At 41.7% G+C, this 10,943-nt stretch overlaps 1 long non-coding RNA gene across 1 annotated transcript in view; it reads right to left on the bottom strand.

The window, feature by feature from the left end:
* Positions 1 to 4,278: 4,278 nt before the first annotated feature.
* The window catches only part of LOC134170266 (uncharacterized), a 67,785-nt gene continuing 61,120 nt past the window's right edge, over positions 4,279 to 10,943 (bottom strand). The window contains exon 2 of the long non-coding RNA XR_009967186.1: positions 4,279 to 6,095. This is a non-coding gene — a long non-coding RNA (uncharacterized LOC134170266). The remainder of the gene's footprint in view (positions 6,096 to 10,943) is intronic.

Here is a 10,943-nt window from a genome sequence, read left to right as displayed (position 1 = left end):
CCAGTTCTCTATATCTCACTGAAAGGCTTGGCTTTGTTCTCAGTGGTATTCAATTCCCAGTCTAATCCTCTGATGAAATAAAAGTGATTTTGCTCTATTGTCAGCAGATATATGATTGGCATAAGCTCTTCCCATTGTGATAGATAACGAGGTTGATTGTACTTCTGACTTCAACGTCTTTAAATCTCCATTCTCCACTAGTTACTTTGCCTGCATGGATCAGCCTTTGAGCTATCAGCCTTCTTCTCCCTGTGGAACCACAAAGTTCTGCCATTTGCAACCATGCACAGACTGAAAGTCCTTGTACATCAGCCATGACTACATCAGGGTCTGACTAACCTCTTGCAATGTGCCCCCCATCTCAAGAAGCAGCAGCAGTGGCTACCAAAAAGCTGCGTATCAGATACTGGAGTAAAGCAACTCAGGGATTGCTGTTCAGGGCTGTGGGAAGTCTCACCTGATCTGGATGCACATGCTACATGTCTTTCTCTATCTTGCCACAAAAGCTTCTGGCCCCTAACTCCCCACGCTCTCTCAGAGCTTTTTCCCCCTCTTCAATATCGTTTAAGACCCCTGCAGCAGTGGATGTGGCAAAATGGGATTGTAAATGATTTCAGTAAGGCTACAAGAGCCTTCAAGCTAACAGATCTTCCCATTATCTTGCAAGGATGCACCCAAAAGCTGCCCAGAGGACATCCTCATTACCTTCGCCTCAGCATACTTATGGAAGAAATTCCTGGAAATTCTAGTGGCTCTTATTGTCCTTTGCCTCCATCCCAAGACAATGAGGAGATTCCTCTAAAAGATGTACCTCAGTGTTGGTAAATCAGTTTCTGTGTGTGTTTCAGTCCTTCACAATTGCACACAAGCACCTAAAGCCCTAGATTTTTCCATATGCATTTGTTCCCAAGCTTTGTATGCTCCATTGGTACCTGCATGCCTCCTGTGAGATCAGGACCCGTTTCTCAAAAATGCAGAAATTGCCTTTTAGCATCCAACCACCACCTGCCCCTCTGTGAGCTCTATGGAGGCCCATCCTCTCCCTCTGCCGACTGTCAGTTCTTACATGATTATTCAGTGTGCTTTTGTTCATCCTTCAGAGCTGCTTGTCTGGCACCAATTTCTTTTAGGATCTGTCTTTTTCTCTGATGAAAAGGAAACATTTTGGTATGTGTACCAGCCTCGCTGTTTGGACAGTTTAATGAAAACATCAATAAGGCACAGACTGGAGAGGGAGAGGGAGGTTTGCAGTCATTAAAATCTCTTATTAGCATTTTGCACACCACCACGAGCTTTTGTACCTGAGCAATTAATACAGCAATAAATACCACAATGAGCTGGAGAAACCTCACTGAGGCTGGGAAGCATAAACACTGTGTTCCACTTAATTGTCAGAAGCATTTAAGAAGCTTCGTGGAAAGGAATAACTGAATAGCTGAAGCTGCTGCTTCAGACACAAAATTTCATCCCCAGCCATGATAAACATTCCACCATCTTAAATAGAAGTTACCCAAAGGAGTGAGAACAAATGCTATGCCAATCACCCCTCCAGATCCATACGCTACCAGCCCACCTAAATGTTAATACCAGGTTTAGAGAAGGATAAACATGGTTGATTTAAGCCAGCATGCATGACATGGAGCATCAATCGGCTATATTCTAGCTGCATAAAGGAGGACAAGAGATGCCTGATCTGCTGGTACACAGTTAACTCATGAAGAATTCTTGAGCACAGCTGAATGATGGGTTGAGTTTATACAATAGAAGTATTTCTCTTTGTATCTTTGACTTGACATTACAAACCCTAGTTCTCAGTTGACTGTACTGTGTAAGACCATCGCTGGGGGTAAATACTCCCAAGGTAAGACCACGGGAATGCCCTGTATGGCCAGAGAGAGGGCCTGGCCTGCGGGATCTATGTGACATGGAGTTATATGCCTTGCACCCACTTTAATCCTTTGCCCTTGGATACAATTCCTCACTCATGCATTTAAAACACCTCACAAAGTCGAGTTTCCCCAAGGAAAGCACAAACAGCAGGAGTCTTCTCCCACAATTTGCTTGTACATGCTAGTTACCAGCAACTTTGCTAATAACGCATTGCTCATGCAAATGAGTTCAGCTTAGAGAAACAAGTCTTGATGATTATAAAATGCTGCAATCACAGTATTGCTTCCGGCCAGCTGAGAGTAAATTCATCAAGCATTTGATATTTAAAGCTGTTGTGGTGATAAATGCTTGCCTTCAGTTACGACTGTACACCAAGACAGAGAGAAAATGGAATGCAGAAAAATGACTGCATGATGGGAATCCCAACAGAAACCACCAGAAACAAAGGCAGAGATATGAAATCTCTTTCATAATCAGCTGAATGTAGCTGATATGCAGCAACTTGTTCTCCTTTAATGAAGATCGATTAGAACAAAAGCAACAACAAATATCAGTTTCACTCAGACAGAAGCACCGAGTGGTGTTCTTTTTTACTGCATCTGATAAAAGTCTTATTATGCCAAGGTCAAGGACAGACGTACAGTAAGTAGTAGGTGTCTCTTCCGCCCAGCAGTACACACACAGCCAACTGTTATGATTATGGATGCTTGCTCTGTGTGTGCAGAGCATATAAAGGGGAGGATAAATTCCTTTGAGGTTTTGATAACAACCCTGCTGCTGTTGTGGACCTTTGCTCTGTGTATGACATTACAGTAAAAACAAAAAGAAAATTAACTCAGCAATAAACACCCACGATAACACTGCACTAGTTGTTTTTATGGTTTTATGTGGAGTCAACCTTTTGGGCAATGCTGGTCAGGACAGAAAATAATTAATTCCATTGGTATTCACAGTAATGGCATTAATCACAATGAACTCTTCTACTAATGAATATGGAGAGAGTAGTGAGAATTAGTTGTAACTTTTCATTCAACTGGAGCTCTGCAAACATCAGCAACCACCTGATGGGTTCTGAGACTATGGCATGTCCCTGGCTTGCCCCAGGACTATTTGATGGAGTGGGGATTTCAAACACCCCAGAAAGATGGTCAGAGTGAAGATACTGGGCAGACTGTAGCAGCTTTTTCCCCTAGTTGACCTCAGGACTCATTTTGTCCTCGCAGCAGTCTCAGGATATCTTACTGGCATGATGCTGATAGCAGCAGCACTGACCTGTGGCTGATTCGCTCTGCAAGAGTCTAATAGATGAGACAGTAAACATGTCCTTTTGCAATGTGTGGATGCACAGCACCCCACAACAAAGCCCCTTTGCATGGCTTTGTCAGTACTATCTGCACTAGTTGTAGACAAAATCATAGTTGGTCTGGGCTGACATGTCAGATAGACCTGATCCCACACGGTGGAAAAAGAAGATGTAGGGACAAGTGGAAGCAAAAAATCCTTGGGCATTAATCTCTTGGTAACCTGTGTTTAGCAGACAGACCTCTATTGTCATTTATCCTAGGCTAACATCTTAGAAAAAGGAGCTGTATTCCCACCTACTACTCTATAAGGAAATGATAAAGCAGCTATCTATCTTTTTTTTTTCATTAAAATTAAATAATTGAATCTGTCCGGATTCATGTACTTTCTCCCCATGAGATATCCAGGAGAATTAAGTTTCAATTGACTTTCCAGACCTTGGTTATCATAGGAAGCTTTTCAAAAATTGGGACATTTGGCAATTTGAAATTCAAAATAGGCTTCAGTCAATATGTTTACTATTGCTAGACAGGCATTTTTGTCCCCTGGGTGTTTAATGCCTCAGTAAGTAATTGGTCCTTTCATCTTTTATATGCACAGAGTGAAGAGTTTATGGCTCAAACACTGAATTGTCAATACAAAGGATCTTTGCACCAGTCTTAAGTAACCCAGCTCCCAGCTCCATTAAATCCCATTAAAAATCCCCCCTCCCTCCACACGCCCACAACTAGCCCCTGAAGATTCTCTTCTCCTCCCCTGATTTTCAATGGCCTACTTCAAAGGTAGCTGTGCTTTACTCACCAAGCCTAGATACAAAGACAGGGAGATGAACATAAAGAATAGTCCCTCAACAAACTGAAAACTCCAGGGATTTCCAGGGAAACTGTTCTTGTACCTTTATCCATTAGGTCTGAAACTCAAAATAGTCAATGCACTTATACCCAGAGAATCAGATCTTTAGACACAGGAATGCAACGTCAGTTTTACATAAGTGATTTTCAGATGAAGAAAGCTTCTCCTGAAGCTACAAATATTTTCAGACAACTGAAACATTGTGCTTCAATCAAGGAAAAAAAAAATCTGTCATTGAAATGGGACAGCTCTTCATTGTATTTAATTAAACTTGGCTCACAAGCTTTGCATCCACAATAATGAACAATAATTAGTAGTCCATTTTTCATTACTTTTCAAGGGATGCCTTAGTGCTCTACAGCACATTGCATATGTTTAGGATTTTTTACCCAGCAGTGCAATAGCCATCTCTCATGATGCCTTGCAGCAAATCTTCGGCAGTGCAAAGAACCCCCCCACTCACCTCAGACTACACAGACACCAAGTGCAAATGAAATGGCCCTCAGCTAGGGATTAGTAAAGAGGCTATATTGATCTGTATCACAATCTGGCAAACTGCTTGCAGAAACAGATTTGAGTTGTGTGAATGGTGAAGTAACTTGGCATTACTTTTCCTTATCAGAATGGCAGCATGTCCTCTTGGCAAGAAAGATCAAATGTGCCTACAAGTACCAACTATCTTATCCCTTAGTCTGTAAAGTCAGTCAAAATCACAGCCCAAGCCAATCAGGATGAAAAAGCTCTCTCTCCAGTCAGTCATGTTTTCAGTCCATATTTGCTCATCCCTGAGGGGAACAGCTAGGATACAAAACAATTTCCAATGAAACAATCCTTGTATCAGCTAAAATATTAAGAAAAAATACTTAGAAACTTTGCTAAATATTTTGTTTATCCATTGGAAAATGCACATTTACATTGTGGAGAGATCCTACCTCTGGGATCTCTCTACTAAGCTTCACATTTTGGGGAGAGGGGGGCTTAAGTCCCAGAATACACACTGTTAGTTTCTGACTCAGGTGATGATGGGCATAGTCCTCTCCAGGCTAAGCAAGCATCTGCCATGTTATTTCCTTTTTTCACCACCATCTGTATGCTAAAGGTTCATAGGGAAATGGTGCCTTGTCTCTTTTGTGACACTGGAGGTGAAGGAGAACTTGCTGGGAGATGACTGACTGTTATTCAGCAGGGTAGACACAATATCAGAAGTCAATAGCATATCCTAGTTTGGGAAAGATCTATCCCTAATCAGGATGACTGAGCCCCTCACTTTATTCTGTGTGCTTGTGTTAAATGGTGACCCCACTCCCACGCTGTGTCAGCTGTAATGCCCTGTTTTCTGAGTAGTCACACCATGCTTATCTGCATTGGTGCCCACATGTTCACAGCAGTGCATAAGTCACAAGATTTTCATACAACAGAGGCTCCTAACAGCAAGTTAACACTGGCCTGTCCAAAGGACATTGTGTGCAAATATAAGCTACGAACAACAGCAAAAGAAGAGTCTTATACCTCCGTCCTGCAGGAGCTGAGGATGTATCCCATATATAAAGAAAGAAGAAAAGCTATCACAATATCACTCTAGGAGCCAGGAACACAGCACAGAGCCAGTCCTAGGTTTTGACAACCTTTGAGGATCCTGCAGAATTCACTGTAGTCAGGACTGATCTTGCTGATGCACACAAAGGGCAGTGGTGAATTCAAGCCCTTGCAGATCAGACTAGAGGTGTATCTTAAAGCATGTGCTGTCTCTGCGATCTCATGCATTACAAAGGTCAAATATTTCTGCTCTGCAAAAGCCAGTTGCAGGGCAGATATACAGCTGCTCCCCTCACGAGATTAAACAGAATGAGGAGAAAGGGTAAACTCAGATGAAGGTGAGCTGCTGCCTTGAGACATGAGAAGAAAACACATGGAGAAGATGCTGGGGCTCTGCTTGAAGCTGGTCACGAAGAGCCCATTTGCCTCAGAATTTTGATAGCATCCTTGTAACATCTGCTGTTACTGAAATTCAGCATCAACTTCCTGTGGCTCAGCATGAGAAATGTCTTCTCCTAGGATAAGAGGAAAAAGTAATTAATAGATAAGGGTCTTCCCAATGGAGGCCGATTTGCTTTCTGATCCACAAAGCACTGCAGATTAAAAACTGGAACTAAACAATTCATAGAAAACTGAGATGGCTGGAGAAGTGGGTGCTTTTCTTTTCCATCACAGATTAGCGACACTGTTACCCTCATCTGCAATCAGGACTGCAAAATCCCCCAGTCCAGCATGCCTGCTAATTACCCCCTTTGCTTCCTTAAGAGCAGGGCAAAATGAGATTTCCTGCCCTGATTAGAGGCATGGAGAAGGCAATCACTGTCATTTGCATTCAATCAGATGTTTGTTCCCCCTGACAGAAGAGCACCAAACAAGGGCTATGCCATCTCACTAATTAATCCCGCCCTTCTGCTCTAAAATTGACAAATAAAACTGAGCTTGACTCATAATCCCTTTGTCTTCTATTATTTACTCTTTTTTAACAGTGATTTATGGCAAGGTAGTGCTTTCATTATTCTTGTTAATTACCTCTGTTCTCTACTCCAGCTTGTAAAATGTAATAGCCTGAAACATAAATCTAGCCTTGCCACCTATGTTCACACATCATCAATATTATTCTGGCCATACTCATAAAATCTTTATAAAACATAATTATACATTTGCCATTAAGAGCTATGCTGTAGCGAAGATCCACTAAGCCTTTTCTGAGGACTAACCTAATCCGAGTATTAAACCTTCCTGTTTGTGTTCTCCTAAGGAAAAAACCACACCACTAATTGGTCAGTGAATATTGTAGAGCCAACCAACACACCTCCAGTGTGCAAGCCCTGCTAAGTGGCTGCTATTGCTTTTGTGACAGGGATGCAGAGGCACTATAACGAACTCTCCTTCGCTTCCCACCTCTGGAAACAATAATCTCACTGAACTGAACAACGATCACTAGGCACGACTGTAGCAAACAAACGCAGCAGCTACTCACTTGAATGATTATCAAGTTTCTTTCTGCGTGTAGATAATCCCCAAACAAATTATTTTCATCCTCTCTAACCCTGATACTTCAAATCAAAAGAACTGCATATCCCAGAGAACAGACATCTTCCAGTAGCCCTTTTATTTTCCCTATTGTATTTTTTTAGTATTGCTTATGATTATATGTAAGGAAAAAATCTATTAGGAGGAGAGGAAATGCATTATCCCCAGCTTATTGTTGACATGATATTAGCTCAGTATTTGTCACATTTCTGGTAATGAACAAGTTTAAACGCAACACTTCATCTCTCCAACAAAATACTTGCCTATATGAACAGCAGTAATATTCCAGCTGAGCCTAGTGAGAAACGTGTTTATTATCTCTCAGAAAAAATAATCTCATTCCTCCCTGATCCATCTAGTGTATTATTACCTAAGTGTGCATTTGGAGGTACTAGATCAGCTAATGTAAGCCCTTCAGCCAGCAAGTATTATCACGTGTATTTCCATTAACTTTCATTCTCCACAGTCAGAGGAAGGACAGCCTATAAAATACTGCAATTGAGTTTACAATTGTTAATTACTGTAAATTCAGTGTTTGAGATAAAAGCATTCCCCTCTTTAGGTAGGTCTTCTTCCTGATGTATCGTGGTTATTATGGCTTTTAGTTGGATTCACAGTGGCGAGGTCCTGTTTCTGGGGTTTCTCCTGCCTTACACGAGCATGCAAGACCTGACTCAGACCTTCCCAGCGCTACAGCCCCATTAGGCCCAGGACTTTAATGGCTCAAACCACATCAGATCAGAGTGCAGATCCCAGAAGCATGGGTCAGAAGGGGACTGATCAGGTTGTAGTCTGCAAGATGAAATCAAGGCACTTTCTCCATCTTTTCCTATTCTTTAGATGACTGCCAGGAAAAATATTTCCTGGCTGACTCCACCTGTGGTTTACTGAGTAACGGGAGTAACGGCATTCTCAATAATGCATTTTGCCTGAGGAAAGCACTGTAACTTGTTTAGCTTGGGGGAAAGCAGAGAAATGGGGAAATGGGATGAGAAAGCTGTCTTTAAACCGAGTTGGAGATCTATGCCAGACTGAGGTGGGCAGCATGCACAAGGCAGGTCAGAGGGCAAGTTCACCTTCAAGCACAGCTCCCTGAACTAGACTGATTCAATCCTTTTTCCTTTGTTCAAGAAAAGGTTTATTTCTTAAAAATCTTAAAACCAAACCTGATGTAAGCCACAGAGCTAAACCAAGTTCTGGGACCTTGCTTCCTTTACTCTGAATGCCCATCTGCCATAGATGTGTATATACCTTCTGGTGATTTCTTTCTCAAGAAAAGTGGTAAATCTCACTCCAGTCTTCAGTTAAACTGCTAAAGGTGACTCTCCAGCCTGAACTAATAATTCAATAAGGTCAGCCATGAAAGTCTTCCCATTTTTAAGGTAGTTGTACAGAAAAAGTTAACGAACTTGCTTCTTGGTAACTTATTTTTCTCTATTTAGTTTAGACTTCCAGACTACTGTCCCTCATGACCAGGGAAGCTGCCGTGTACATGGTCACCTCATCTCCTGCATGCCGCTGTGGGGTAAGCACCAGCAGTACATATGCAATGCTTGCCGTGATCCAGTTCCATTTCTGGATGGGTGTTTACATCTGAGATGTCTGCTGACACGGTTACAGACAGCTAAAAGAGAGGCTTGGTGGCTGCAGCCCTGCATTTGGAGAGTGCTGCTCTGTGCACTCTGTCTTGGTGTCTCCTGCCTTCTGACCTCCTCCCAGTTTGAAATCGAGGTCTCCAACGCAAGTGGTCAACAAGGAAGGCTGTATCACTAGGGCCTCCTTACACTCAGACACAGAATGCAATTTCATGCCAAGCAGGTCCCTCTGAAAGTGATTTAATTAAAGCTTCTGAATTAATAAGCCTATCCTTCATTAGTAGCCAGAGTAATAAAAGCAGCATGAAACTTCTCTTTAATGAAACAAAGCATACCTAAAAAGTGAAAAGGAATGTGAAAAAAACAGTTGTACTCTGAGAGCTGCTTTTGCTGCTGTTGGCTCAGTGTTATAATGACTATCAGACAACGGCTGTGTGCGTTCTAGCGAAGCAAGAAAGACTGAACAAAAGATTGTGTATATGAAAAACATGGAATCAACTTTGGAAGTTAAAAATACAGGTATAACAGGAAGAACCTGGGATCTGGTATTGTGCAGGTATTCTTCTATACCAGAACACCTCATGTATTCAGAGGGGATTACTGTAGGGTGTTTAACCATTATGTCTCTCCATCTATCCATCAGGAGAGCAGTGGAACAGACTACCTAAAACCTCTTCTGTGTGGATCTTTGCGACTCTGTGAAGAAAAGTCCTCAACACAGAGATCCCCGAGCATGGCAGATCAGCATGTTGTATATCAGGCTCATCACTAATTCCGGATGCATCACATGCCGCTAAGCACCTTTTATCTTTTCCTGAAGTTTGCTGTTGTTTTGTAGTTTCCCCCAAGTTTTACAATCTACTGTTACAAACGTAACACAATTGTATCTCTTGCACAGCTGGGGGCTCCCAAAGCTAGTTTTCTAAAGAAAATGTGTTTTCCATCCACTGCCTCCATAAGCCTCCCTGCTGAGAAGAGTTTATGCTTAGCTACACTCAGGACATAATAAATGCAAAAGAAAAGAAGGTAAAGAGAGGACTTACAGAGCTGCATCAGATTTCATCAGTGGAAGTTTTGCCCATGAACATGATCCTATTTGTTCCTGTTTAGTGCATTTTGGAGTTCATTTTCCACAGAAACCTCCTCATCCACCTAAGGGATATATTTTTTTTCAAGTCCCTAAGTGGGTGAACTGGTCAGACTAATTGTGTCTGAAAGGCTACAGTTGACATACAAGGGAGACTTAATTATGTAGTGTGCAGCTCCATCTGTCAGCTGCAATATCTTTTGTTACCAAGAATTAGACTCCCATAGAAGATGACGTGACAGATTCAATTTGCTTTCACAAGGATAACTGTTATATGGGCATTTGAATGATGCTGCAAATTAGAATAACATTTACATTCCTTGCATAGACTTTGAAATGCTATTTACAGAATGGCCTGTCCAAAATATAAAGCTAAGATTGAATGGGTGGTAGCCACTACAAAGCTGAAAACCAGGAAACAATTAATTAAAGTATCATGAAACGGAGAACAACCTTACACACCACTGAGTGAAGATTCACCCATACCCATGCAAAAAGTTCTGAAGAGGCCATTTTTGTGTGAAGTTAATGGGAACAGCTCTTGTACTAAAATTCAAGCACTTTTACACCAAATCTGATAGCAAAATGTAAAGACCATAAAATTCCAGTTTGGGAGGGAGAAAGGATAAAGCTTTCCCCTAAACTAAAGATTTTCTACCTGTTTACTACAGAGTCTTTTCAAGGCTGATGCAGACGCTGTAAAACTATGGAAGCGTGATGACTATAACTTCCCTTTCATTTCTGCCTTTGTTGATAGCTCACAGATCACATCTCCAGATTCACTGTGAGGTAAACAATTATCCACATGGCTGGGTAAATCCAGCTCATGCTTACTTCAGCCTTGCTGCTACCCAGCCACTCATTTACCTGAAATAATCTGATCACATCCAATTGTGAGCCCGGAGCTTCCAAGGGACACCAGTACCCATGTAACACATGCTGCATGAAAGAAGGAACAAATGCTATCTTCAGATATCACGTGTGATTCATAAGTTTTCCTCCAAGTTTTTGCAATCATGTGTTCTTAATTTGTCTTAATACACGTGTCTCTCCCATCTCAGTTTGGAAGCCCACACAGACTACAGGGGAAGGAAAGTAACTATAACAAGCTGGCATATTTACAAGGAGAAGAAACAGGAGAAAAATAT

Source organism: Pezoporus occidentalis, unplaced genomic scaffold (genome assembly GCF_034315485.1).
Source record: "Pezoporus occidentalis ecotype Australia unplaced genomic scaffold, CSIRO_AGI_Poc_V1 ctg37, whole genome shotgun sequence".
In the NCBI taxonomy this organism is placed as follows: domain Eukaryota; kingdom Metazoa; phylum Chordata; class Aves; order Psittaciformes; family Psittacidae; genus Pezoporus; species Pezoporus occidentalis.
The sequence above is the reverse complement of the archived record's forward strand: the minus strand, read 5'-3'. Positions and strand labels throughout refer to the sequence as shown.